The following is a 13,239-nucleotide window of genomic DNA, read 5'->3' as shown; positions in this document are numbered from 1 at the left end:
ATTAGATCAGTAAATGATGTGTTATAAATTATTTGTTCAGCTGTATTTATTTTTCATCCAATACGGCTCATTTTTAAAGTTGTTAAAGTTTTTTTTCTTTTTTAATTTAGGAAGACTATTTTGTTGCCTTAACCATGCCTTATAGCAATTTTAATTATTTTTAAAATAATGTGATTAAAATTTTTCTGTAAAAAATTATAAAACCAAGAAATCAACCTTTCTCCTATTTTTACCATGTCCACCAACATGATCTATTTGATTTGAAAGTAACATGTAAGATAATTTTTAAAGTTTGAGTAACAGTAACAATAATAGAATCTAATTAGTTAATTACTGCACATGGGCAGCATCAAGGTTTAAATTCTAGGAATTTTTATGCCATACAGATTTGTTCCTTAGTCACTCATGATTGTTTTTTGTAATTGTTTTCAGATATTTCTCTTGTAATTTGTTCCTGATTTCTAGGTAATAGTAATTGGTGTTACTATTGTCCAGCCTGGACTCCAGGCATTTGTTAGGCTTCCTATTGGCAGATTTTGGCACTCAAATGAAACTCAGTTTTATGTGCTAGATTTGGCCTGTATGGAAATCATTATAAACCTTAGGCATTTGGACTAAATACCAGAGTTCATTGTGAATGGTATCAAGAGTACTAGTGGATGATCTGTTAGAGTTGAAAGTCTGAGGAATGTTGGTCAGCCCCTGACCTTAAACTGGAATCTGCTTTTGGCAGTCCTGTAGTTTTCAATCATACTGCTGAATGTGTCTGCTCTTCAGGCTAATTTTATTACTTATCTAGCAGTCCATATCATTACAATGTTTTATGAGCTAATACCTGTCTTTCTGGTTTTATTAGGTCAAATCCAGGCACAACACTTTCTCTGCAGATTTTTTTAAAATTGACTTTTTGATGGGTTATAAAGGTTGAGAATAAATCCAAAAAAAAGCCACTGTTGTTATCTTTTCCACTTGATACTGCATACATTACTTTTAAAAGTGTTATTGCTTTTCTCAGAATAGACGTTTTTTCATCATCACCTTTTCAAGCTCCTCCTTTTAATCCCATTAGAATCTGAACAATGCTAATTCTGTCACTAACCAGAAATACTGCATCTTTCTCAGACAGTTGCAGAAGATGCATGAATTTCTTCTTCAGAATAAACAGTCACTGTCCTAGGCCTCCATTAAGGAGGACAGAAGAGACTTGCATTTCTGTTATATAGATCTTTTTTTTACAGTCGTTGAGTGAACCATCATGAAAGAACTTGCAAAACCAGGATTAGTAGGTCTGTCCATGACTGTGATGTGTAGCTCCCACCTAAGACCCACCTGAGGAGAAAGTGGAAGAAAATGCCTGTGGCTTTGGTTTTTGTTGTGGGGTGTTGGGGGGGTGGGGGGGTGGGGGGTGGTGTTTCTGAAAGATAAGGGCAGTAATTTCCAAAGTCTGCCTCATGTCAACAGGCTGCTAGTGGAGTTTTAACAGAAGTTTGCCTACACATATTAAGTATGCTGAATCTCTTTAAATCCCAATGTTGTGGGGTTTTTTTTAAGAAATGGATCAGTTTTATCAATAGCGTGTGTATTTTGACATATTTAGCTAAATTAATCCAGTACTTCCTTGACAAACCATGAAATTCAGTTAATATATGTCATGTAAGAGGATGTGTTCCTACGTTCATTGTAAAATAAAGAGAAAAGGGGAAGAGGAGGATCAGAGGACAGGTATACAATCTAGAAATCTGGAGAACAAGTTGGTTTATGGTTCACTAAATTTGTAATTATTGTTAATGTAGGTATTCTTTATTTATTCATAGATATATTTGATCTGGTTTTGGAAAGCTATTTGGTTCTTGACTTAGAAGTATTTAATGATAATTCATAGAGTAACTTAATGTAGCACACAAATATTTCCATTTATACATTCTAACTTTTCTAGCTTTCAGTTTTGTTGAATATTCCTATGATCTTGCACAGCAGAAATGCGGAAGGAGAGTGCCTAATTTGTCTTCACTATACTATAATTTATTTTGCATACATTCATCAAGTCTTGTCTTCTAAATTTACAGTGCAGATCTTTTAATTTCTGTCATATGGAAGCTCTTTCATGTCCCTAATAATTTTTGTGCCTGCCTCTGAATCTGTTTAATTTCTTGTCTTTTTATTTTTATTTTTTTCTGTTGAAATAAATTATGCTTTTAATAATGCTTAGAATATGGAAAATTCTTACCAGGCTGTAAGTTATAAGCTATCATGTATTGCTATTTTCAAAATTGTCTTTGGAGACTTATAAGAACACTGTATTTCTTCTTTTTCAGCTCTTCATCCTTTTTACTTCTAGATCTTTCTTATTACTAGTCTTACTCTGAATTTGAAAATTGGAAAACAAAGGCCCTGGAAAACTTGAAAATATCTTTAGTTTTAAATATCTTGCACATGAATGGTTCATATAGAATCCTAAAAGATGTTCCCATGGCTCTTTTTTTTTTTTTAATCAAATGCTAATATTATTCCTATATGAGTACAGTAGCTGATTGTTATGACTTATGCTTATATATTTTCAGATGCTAACCAGTTGTCAGGTTTTTTTACTAAACTGTTTTACTATTAATAGTGCATCTATTTGGGTAATACTACCTTTGGAAATTTATTCTTGAAATTAAATACCTCTGACATATGAAAATTATATTGTCTATTTGAGAAATCCTCAAAGTCCCCAGACCATTCCCATCTACATGAAAGACAGTGGAGTAAAAATCTCAAAGAGTGGAATTTATGTTAGTTGACTAAATGACATGGAGAGCAGCCAAATGGAAAAGCAAGCCAAGACACTCATCACAAGAGAAATAAAACTAAAAGAAAATGTGAATATTCAGGTGTGTAGAAGGCATTGAAAAACATGAGAAGGCGGCTGATAACTAAGTGCAATGAATTGGTCTGTGAGAAAAGAGGAAAGATTTTGAGAAGGACTTGTGGAAAGTGGTAGGTGGAGAGGCCAAACAATGAAGTAGCTGAATAAAAAAATTCAGAAGCCTTGACAACCGCTGGTGAGTGCTGAAACCCATAACTGACGAGCTCTGCTGCAAACAATCTTGAAAACCTATGCACAGGTTTTCTGTCTTCTAGCCCACAGCAGTTAAGCCTACATGTAAATGATGTTTTTTTTTTTTTACATAAACAATGTTTGAAAAAGAAAGGAAAAGGGGGTGAAGGATCTCCACATGAGAGAACAACCAGATATTCTGTCAGTTGCCCTACAATTCACTGCATACAACTGCTTTCTGGTAGAATACTTCTTTCATCAGCATAAGCAATTCCTTGCCAGCAGAAACTATGATTGGTTTCTAGTGTGAGCAAAAGTTTAAAAGAAAAAGAAACTTTGATAGAAGATTGCTGTTGCACGTCACAACACTAAATACGTGGTATTTAGTGCTTCTCGTCTTGCTAAATTTCCTTGTTAGAAATCTGACAAACAGCATTTGTATTCATTGTTTGTTCTGTGAAACCAGTAAAGTTTCCTGAGTGTGTGGAATTGAAAAAAAAAAAGTCCTAACATATCATCAGTTGGCATATCGGGATGTATATACGTTCAGTCACTCTAGTGTATCTTATTCTTTTGTTATTCAAATTGTTACCATAGCTAGGAATATCAGACATTGTTCAGGACCATCTCATTACAATAGACAAACTTAGAACAAATAGACTGTGGTATAATACAGGAAAGAAGACATAGTTCTATAAATATCTTGCATTTGCATACACCAAGAATATCTGCCAAAGGAAGCAATCATGCTCATGCCCTGCTTCCAGCCTTAGTTTCTGTCCCTTTGCTACTCTGTCCTTTTGACTGGCATGTGTATTTGAATGGTTGCACAGTGAGCTGAATCAAGGAGCTGGTTTAGTTGAAAGGTAACCTAGCAGGAGAAAAATGTTTGAAGTTCAGCGCCCAGTTCTGTTTATTCTCCATAGGAAGCAAAATCAAATTAATCATAAAAAAATGAAACTACACTTATTCCCAGCATGTTTCACGAACTTATTCTTAAAGTTCCTAAGACAAAGCTATTGATTTTTTCAAAGGTAAACTATTCCATTTCTTATCATTTTGCTATTAGTAGTCTTTTGAATGTCTGATTTAAATTTCTTTACTGCATTATTAACTTTTTATTCTTGCCCTATTTACTATGAATGTGGAGAACAGATTATTCCCTTTCTCCTCCTTTCTTGTCTCTAGTGTTTGAAGACTTGTATTTGCTCTCTTCTGTCCTTTACCAATTCTAAGCAGTGCCATTTTGTTTATACTTCCATTTTGCCTATTTTTTCTAGCTTCTGAATAGTCTTGCAGTTCTCCACTGAACCTTTTTCTTGAAAAAAGTGTCCAAAGCTGTACATGATTCCAGCTGAGGACACACCAGTTTTGAGGAAAAGGTCAATAACAACAGAAAGCAGAACAGTAAACCTGGTTCATTTTAGTTGCTATAGAGTAATCCTTTCCTTCCTTTGTGAAAACCCCTTGTCTAGCTGTAAGGTGTTATCTATTCCTTTCTACCACTTCTTTGGATCTTTGATAGGACAACTAACATTCTCAATTGCCTTATATAATGTATTATACTTTGTATTTAAAATCAAGCCACATTTAATTTATAAACCTTAAGTGCTCATGTTGGAAATATCTCAGCTCAAATATATGGATCCCAGTCTGTCTCTTTACAATTATATGAAAATATATAATACAGTAAATGCTCATTTCAAAGTGAAGTAGAGGATAGTTTAAAAGCCATTGTTGTTTTATTGGCAATATTATCAATATACAGCACAGGAACCAGATAGGAAAAAAGTTTTACAGTTTATTTTACATTTTACCTCTCTTTTGTACCCGTTTGCTTTCCATTATGCTATAAAATGGTCTTAACGCAGCATGAAACTCTGTTAATGCAGAATAAAATGCTATTAGGAGATACAATGCCTGAGATTCTGGAAACAAAATTATAAACCAAACATCCCCTGTATACCTGCTTTAAATTCAGTCATAATAATGATCTGAAATTGTTGCCAAGATATTTCTTATAACCATTCCCATATTCTGCTTTTTGCAGTCCAAAACAAACAAGCCAAGATCAATGTCACTTTGAGTAGTTTCACTGGTGAATTTTTTCTATTTATGTATTTTTCAAAACATTTTTCTAGGTACAGCTACTGCAAGTGTTAGGATTGAAATGGAAAACATATTGTTCTTTATATCTAAGGCTGCTTGAATAGATGATATTATTAGCTTTTTCTTGAATTTTATAAGGCCTTCATGTTAACTAGGTGAAGGTTTTCTCTGGATTGCCAGAAAACTTAACTTTTTCATATTCAAGCAACTAACTGGAATTACAGAACCTCTGCTGGAGATCGCACAAGTGTGCAGTGGTATGAAATATCCAGCATTGGACAGTCCCCTGTATTTCATAGAGAAGGTTCACTAAGGAAAGACTGTGTTTTAGAGAGAAATTCTGCCATCAGCATTTAAACTGGTTTGGAATCTGTGTAGTCACTGATGTGTTCCAAAACTTGGGGTTTTTTTTAACAAAAAAAAGTTGGCATAGATGCCTGCACAATACCATTCACTGTAGTATCTAAGCACTGTGCAGGACCCAAGAGGCGCTAAAATACGAGGGCAAAAGTATTTTCTGAAAGCTTGCGCGATGCAGTTCAGGAAGTAGGAATTTGTCTCTAAATTCCCAACCATATCATTATAAGAAATTGTTTCAAAGCCTTAACGTGCGACACCTGCATTAACAGAGTTTGCAGAGATTTTTGAAATACCAAGGGTGTATATACAGAGAGATGACCCTGGGAAATGGAGCATTAATCTAAGAGACAGAGATCTCCACATAGTCAGGGAAGCCCTGGACACAATGTGAGCAGCGAGCCAACTGCTGTACTCAGCAAAGGAACTCAGTGGTGCATGAATGATGTGTGAATTGAACTCACCATGAATTTGATGTTAAATCCACTGTGTAAGTGTAGTAAATGTGGTGCACTGGATTTGCTAATTGCCTGTTAGCTCTGCAGTTAATTAGCTGATCACCTATGTAATTTCAAAATTTGAAAATAACAACAGAATATAAAGTGGCAATATTTGATTCAGGAAAAATTATAACAGGCATCTAGGTATAGCTCCTGAAGAAAATCTCATTTGTGACAATTTTTTTTTTTTTTTTTTTTTTAAAAATAGCCACAGATACTAATGATGTCTCTCTAGCTGAGGCCCAGAATCAGATTCAATCCAATTGTTAAGGACAAGCGAGCTGCATTTTCTCAGTTGCCCAGTCTTTGGGAGTCCTCTCCTGGTTACCCTCCAGACTCTACTTTTTATTAATTTTTGTTTAGAGTGACTTTTGCAGTTCGTACCATGTTACAATTTTATCCTGACCCCCTTGCCATTTCCAAATGGCTTCGTACATGGTCTCCTCTCCCCCTGCTGCAAATCTCAGGGGGATCTTGCTCACAAACATGAACTTATCTTCCATCCCTGTGATGATATTTTTCGCATTATGCCACCCTCTACTTCATCACTGGAAACTACAGCACCAACCTGCTATTTGCATTTCAAACATCCATAAAACATTGATTTTTTTCCCCCCACAAATCCCATTTCCTTTGTCATGATGAAAACCCCCAAAAATATAAAAGAATTCATGTTAGTACAACACTAGCATGAGTACAATCTCTGCTCATGAAAATGGTCAATATTGCCTCACTCTTTCCTTCTCCTCTTCAGTCTTTCTGTATATATATCTGTTGTCTCAAGTGAACGGTATATATCTCTTCGCATGTCTGTGTGTGTTTATGGATGGCACACCTATGATAAACAGTGATTGCTCCCTGTTCTGGAGCAGGGCATGCCATGTGTGCTGGTACAGCCCGCAACACTGGTTTCTTATTTTGGTCCTCATCTAGAAAGGGTTTGTTAAAGAATGAGGCTATTATTTTTAAAAAGTCTTAGTCACCAAGTAATGTTTGTATGTTGAATGGATTCATTTATTTTTAGATCAGTCACGGTGCAGGAGTGACTAGAAATATCCCATGTCACTACCGTGGCTAAACATTTTGAAATGTCAAACTACAGCCTGCGGCTGTTAGAGTGAATAATTAATAACATATCTGCTTCACCTGAAGTAGCATATTGTATACAATTTTGATGACTTGTCCAGTACTTGATAATACAGAATGCAAGGTTGTGAATATTTGGTAATATTGTTAAGTATAAAAAAATCCAAATAGTAATTCAGTTACTAACAGATTTAAAAGATTTGATTATGTATTGTTTTTCCTCTGGATCATCCTTAAGAAAAAGCAGTTGGAAATTGATTTTCAAATTTATGAAATGCCTAAAACTATTTATGAAATTATTTCAGTATCACATTAAAGAGAAATGTATTTTTAGCTTCACCCTTTGTAATTTTGCATTTATTCATTTTATATAAGGAGCAATGTATCATGGAAGCATTAACTGTATAGTACAATATTAGAAGATTCTATCCTGTGGAATGAGAATAATTAACATAATTCAGATAACTCATCTAAATATATCTGAATATAACACATCTAATTAATATATGAGTTAGGACAAATTGCATTCTTCTACATTCATGAAAATTTTCATGAATATCATGAATATTTTCTCAGAGACTAATATTGTAGCGGCTCCTATCCTTTTTTTTCTTTTTTTTTTCCCTCCAAAAAGTAAAATTGAAATTTATATTTTTCTGGTACAAATTTAGTGGACAACTGAAAAAGTGGAAAATCTGAGTGGTAAAGACTGTTTTTTATTTTCCCAAGAAAGGTATGGTTTACCTAAGTTTGAAATGGGCTGAAGCATTTAACTTTTAGAATAGACCTAATACCCTGCATTCTTGTTAAGCCTGATTAGAAGCAGCGGGTTAAAAATCATTGATAAAAGTTCGACTTTATTTAGGCCAACAGCACTGAGTTCAAGGAAGCACTGATTTATCTAGAATATAGAGTGTTATGTTAAAGAAGAGCCCAGTGATGTTGTTTAGTAGAGGACAAAGGACCATTGTCCACCAAGACCTGCATGATGCATTTACAAAGTAATGTGAAGGAATGAACACTTCATATAATAGATTTATTTTACATAGCAGGCTTCAATGTAGATCCAGATCCCATTTTGTCAGGGTTTCAATAAGGTTCTAGATCTGTGAGGTCAGTCCACAGATCTAAGGGTCTGCATATGCAAGTAGACTAGATTTCTAGGACCACAGGATTTCTAGTTTTCTAGGTCATTAGTCATGACTATGGGTAACTATTTCTTTGTATTTGTCCACATAGTTGTCATCATTCTTCCTAAAATACCCTCATGAACTTTTACTGTTCAATAACTGTTCCAGCAGTGAGCAATGCACTCTTACTGAGTGAACTGAGAATGTTAAATTTGATCTCCATGTCTCTTCTGTACAGTATCAGACTGAAGTCCTTAGGCTGGAGGGGGGGAAATGAAGAGAGAAACTGGGCTAGCTTTGAGTGCCCTGATACAAATACTGAACTTCCCAGCCATATTTTTCTATACCTGATTTAACAGTGCAGTAGCCCAATATGTATCGTTTTAATCTTTCAGCTGAAAAGCAAGTTACTGAGGCTCCAGAGACAGAAAAAGTTTTTAATTAACCTCTCTGACTGGACATGTGGTATCTAGGCAGCTATAACTCACAGCATTTGAAACAAGTTACGTTTTGCAGAAGGTTAAGGCATCACTCCCATGTGGTAAGGTATTGAAACAGCATATTGCTTTACTTTTAATCTTTCCATCCTGATTTATGATGCGGATGCTTTGTCTCCCAGGAGATATCAGATACTACAGATTTTCAACTGTGAGAGTGTAGGTGCCCCCTTGCTTCTTCTGTTTGATTTTAATACTGACAGCACTGCCACGGGTGCTGGCAATAATTAAATTCACTGCTTCATCTTTATTTCATTTCTCTGTGTTACCTCACCTACCTGTTAACACCTGATAGTCTGAGCAAGGTCCTGATGCTAGGAAGCACAGACACTGCTTCTAGCCTCATTGACTTCCATGGGAATAAAAGACATTAATTGTCTCTACCAGAAACCCCTACTAAACTAAAATGAAAGAGCCCTCTGCTTCACCCAGAGCTTCACTCTGAGTCCTAAAGCAGGATTCATACCTTCTCTTAGAGAAATGAAATAAGAGGGGAGATTTTAGTCATCAAAAAATTTCATTCTCTTATGAAATTTCAAATCAACTATGATTAAAAAAGTTTCCTTTGGTGGTGTTCTGCTTTCCCAACTACATCCTTTGCAACTGGCTTCCAAAACAGTGACTTTAGGCTAAGAAGTTGATAGGACAGAGAATAGTACATTATGTAAGACAGATTTTGATACTTTACAAACAAACAAAAAAAAATTTGCATCAACCTGACAGAGAGAAAATAAACACCGAGAATGATAAAATGTCATCTTTTGAGTCACTGCATGCTACAGAACATGAATAGGGTTTTCAGGTTATGTAGCACTGACATTTGTCAAATCGTCAATTTTGCGTGAGTTCACAGAGATTGACACAGTATTACAGGGCATAGTTAAAAGACTGAGAGTCCACGAATAGAAATTCAAAGCACAACCAGTAGAGAACACTTTTATGAACAGTTTCAAAGAGTATCATAGACTTGGTAGCCTTTTTTTTTTTGTTAAAAAGTGAAACAAAGAGGTGGACATTAATATAAAATAAATCTTCAATTTCTCTTTGTATCACAAATGAACAAAACTGTAAAGAACATGTAGATGAACACACTAAACAGTTGATCTTCAAAACACCTAGCTTTCAAGTGAAATTAAAGATATCTTAGGTAACCCCTTACATTGTTCATTTACTTTTTCATATTTTCAAATGAGATCTACCATCAAGCCTGTGATTCAAATGAAATCACGCATCACGTAGTCATTTCTTCTCCTACATTATAGTGACAGATAACAGTTTGGGATGTGTAGAATTTTACTGTGTTTGTGTAAAAAAAAAAAAAAGTCAAACCCAAATAAAATTACTAATGTTCACACAGTCACCAAACTCAACTGGGACACTGTATCTTTTACTGGTTTTAGGAAAGGCCCTTATTTAAGTGTTGGGTGTATCTGCTCTCCATTGCTCCTGACTAGCTCTCTCTGCTATGAGGAGGAAAAGGCATTATGAGATTTGTTGACAGTGATGGGTCTTTTTTACAGGGAGCAGATTCTGGAAACCTTGCTAAAGTGGATAAATTCAGTTCGGTTACTTAAAGAATTAAAAATTAATTAAAATAACAAGATCTCTGTAAACAATCCATAACAGTTTGGATAATGCTTATTAAAACAGAAAGGAGGTAGTGGATTATAATCAATAAAGAGAAGAGTAACATTATTCGTAAATACGTATAGCTCAGATGTGCAAGAAGAGAAAATTCAAATGATGAAACAGGCCAACCTTGTATTGACATGCTTGGAAACCGGATCTTGAGGTTTTCTTCATTCATTTCCTTTGATTCCTTAGGAACTGCTCTCAGATTATCAGTATGAACTTTGTCTCTTTCAGGAACTGTGAGTTTTTTCTATTCAGTGAATTAGATGTTACAGAGCTTTGTTCTCTCATACACTTTCTTTAGGGTTCTGTCCCAAAACAGTATTTCTAAAGGGATTTCAGTCAAACTCATCATGCCCTCAGGCAATCCAGATGATCAATGTGGCTTTTTGCATGTGGTGTGGGCTCTAGAAAAGTCTGTGCCTTGTAGGGCGGGTGTGAAAAGGTGGTATCTCAGTCCAGCTGCTTGGCCCAGTGTGGTATCTACGAAGTGCTGGCAGATAAGCCTAGCACCTGCCTTCCACCAGTTCTTGTATGTCTGTGCTGCAAGGCCAGAAGATCCTGGCCTAGGTCTAATGCTTCTTTTGAGCCAGTACTGTTTTGCTGTACCTCTGTAGCTGCTGCTTCTGATAGCCTAAAAACAGTTCACATGAATGCACAACCCTGAGTCACAAGCCGGAGGGTATGCGCCAGGTCTACGTGTGCCAAGAGGAGAAAAAGTAATTTTAAAGATGACTCCTTAAGTGGATAAGGTCACTAAACATTATAGTCCTTTGGCACTGGGAGAAAAAAAATCCTTCCTAAGTAACAGGGTTCTGATGTATTTTTAAGCAAGGTGTGGAAAAGCATGCTGTCTGGGAAATACTGTATTTTAGCAGTGATAGAAAAATGTTTAAATGTATGAGAAAAGATCTGTGAATTAATTAGACTCGGCTGAAGTACTCAGAAGCAGAACAGAGAAAGTATGACTTGTTTATGTAGAATACTGATTGCATGTTGCCAAAACTATAGAGGAACAGATCTATTTTTCTAGTTTAGCTTTTTTTTCTGTGATATTGACCAGAGTTTCAAAACACAAGGTTAGGGTTAAAAGTGTTTAAAACCTATGAGGAAGACCTCATTTTCAAAAAACTCAAGTTTACATTTAGGTACTAAAGCAAATGTCCTTTTTCTTTATTGTTATCATTTTTGTTATAATCTAGTCATGTGCTTGCAGTTACTGTGTTGTTTTAGAGTGGCCTGAAAAGACAGCATGTAATTGGCAATAGCTTTGCTTGCCTTAACAGCTTATGTCAAACTTCATCGTACTGAAATTCTCTTCCTGAAGGTGTAGGCTTTTTGTGAATATAATTTCATTAACTTCTTAATACTTGATGTTTTAGTCCTTTTGTTTTTATTATTTATTTTTCCTTTTGAAGGCGTACCCACATTCTCATTAGAATAAGACTAATTCACTCTATTCTTATTACCAAAGACTGCTGGATGTCCATGACTGATGCACAGAGAGCAGATTGCATATTTACAAAGGCATTAAAGCTGAGCAGCCTGAACTGCTCTTAATATTGTTCCTTACCAGTGAGTTAATAATATCTGTTACGAAACACAAGGCAATCCTTTGTTCAGCACTGACGCTGATGGATATGGTTTTCAGTCGTTTTGGTCATTTCCTCACTTGGTCCCTACTCCTTAGGGAAGAAACAGTTAAAATTATTGCCAGTCTTTCCTTCTGATTATATTGGCTGATTGTTTGTTTGCCACCACCATTTGGTCAGGATGGAACTACTGGGAAAAATAACCTTCCTGAAAATGCAAAGTGCTGCCAGCTTTGAGGAGAAATGACACAAGGTGGATATTTGCTGTTTAGTGTTTTCATTTCCAGAGTCTTTTAGAAAAGACAGTTTTTTCTACTGCTGTTCATATAGCTGGCATATTTGCTGGATGTGAACCACAATGTCATCAAACATGTCTCATGCAACCAGTGACATTCAAAATTCAGCGTTGTAGGTTCCTCTCATATTATTATTTTAACATGGGCACAGGACCTTCAATATCCATGAAGTGTGTTTCAAACTTTCTTTATTGTTTTCCATTAATTACTACTTCCTACACAAATTAGCTGGAGAAATCTCCAAACAGATAACTTTAAATAAGGCCTCTTCTGATGTTCAAATAAAATATACATGCTGGCACATTTTTAAAGAATCACAGAATCATTAAGGTTGGAAAAGACCTATAAGACCATCAAGTCCAACCATCAAGCCAACACCACCATGCCCACTAAACCGTGTCCCACAATGGCACGTCTACACAGTCCTTGAACACCTCCAGTGAGGGTGATTCCACCACCTCCCTGGGCAGCCTGTTCCAGTGTTTCACCACTCTCTTACCAAAGAAATTTTTCCTAATATCCAGCCTAAACCTCCCCTGGCGCAACTTGAGGCCATTTCCTCTTGTCCTGTCACTCATCACTTGGGAGAAGAGGCCAACACCCACCTCTCTGAAACCTCCTTTCAGGTAATTGTAGAGAGCGATGAGGTCTCCCCTCAGCCTGGCTGCCAACTGGATTTCACTCCATTCACCACAACTCTCTGGGCTCAGCCATCCAGCCAGTTTTTTACCCAGAGAAGAGTGCACCTGTCTAAGCCATGAGCCACCAGCTTCTCCAGGAGAATGCTGTGGAAGGCAGTGTCGGAGGCTTTACTAAAGTCCAGGTAGACAACATCGACAGCCTTCCCCTCATCCCCTAGGCGGGTCACCTGGTCATAGAAGGAGATCAGGTTGGTCAAGCAGGACCTGCCTTTCATGAACCCGTGCTGGCTGGGCCCGATCCCTTGGTTATCCTGCACATGCCCTCTGAGCGCCCTCAAGATGAACATCTCCATAATCTT

This window comes from Gavia stellata, chromosome 3, assembly GCF_030936135.1.
Source record: "Gavia stellata isolate bGavSte3 chromosome 3, bGavSte3.hap2, whole genome shotgun sequence".
NCBI lineage: Eukaryota > Metazoa > Chordata > Aves > Gaviiformes > Gaviidae > Gavia > Gavia stellata.
This window is presented reverse-complemented; position numbering follows the sequence as displayed.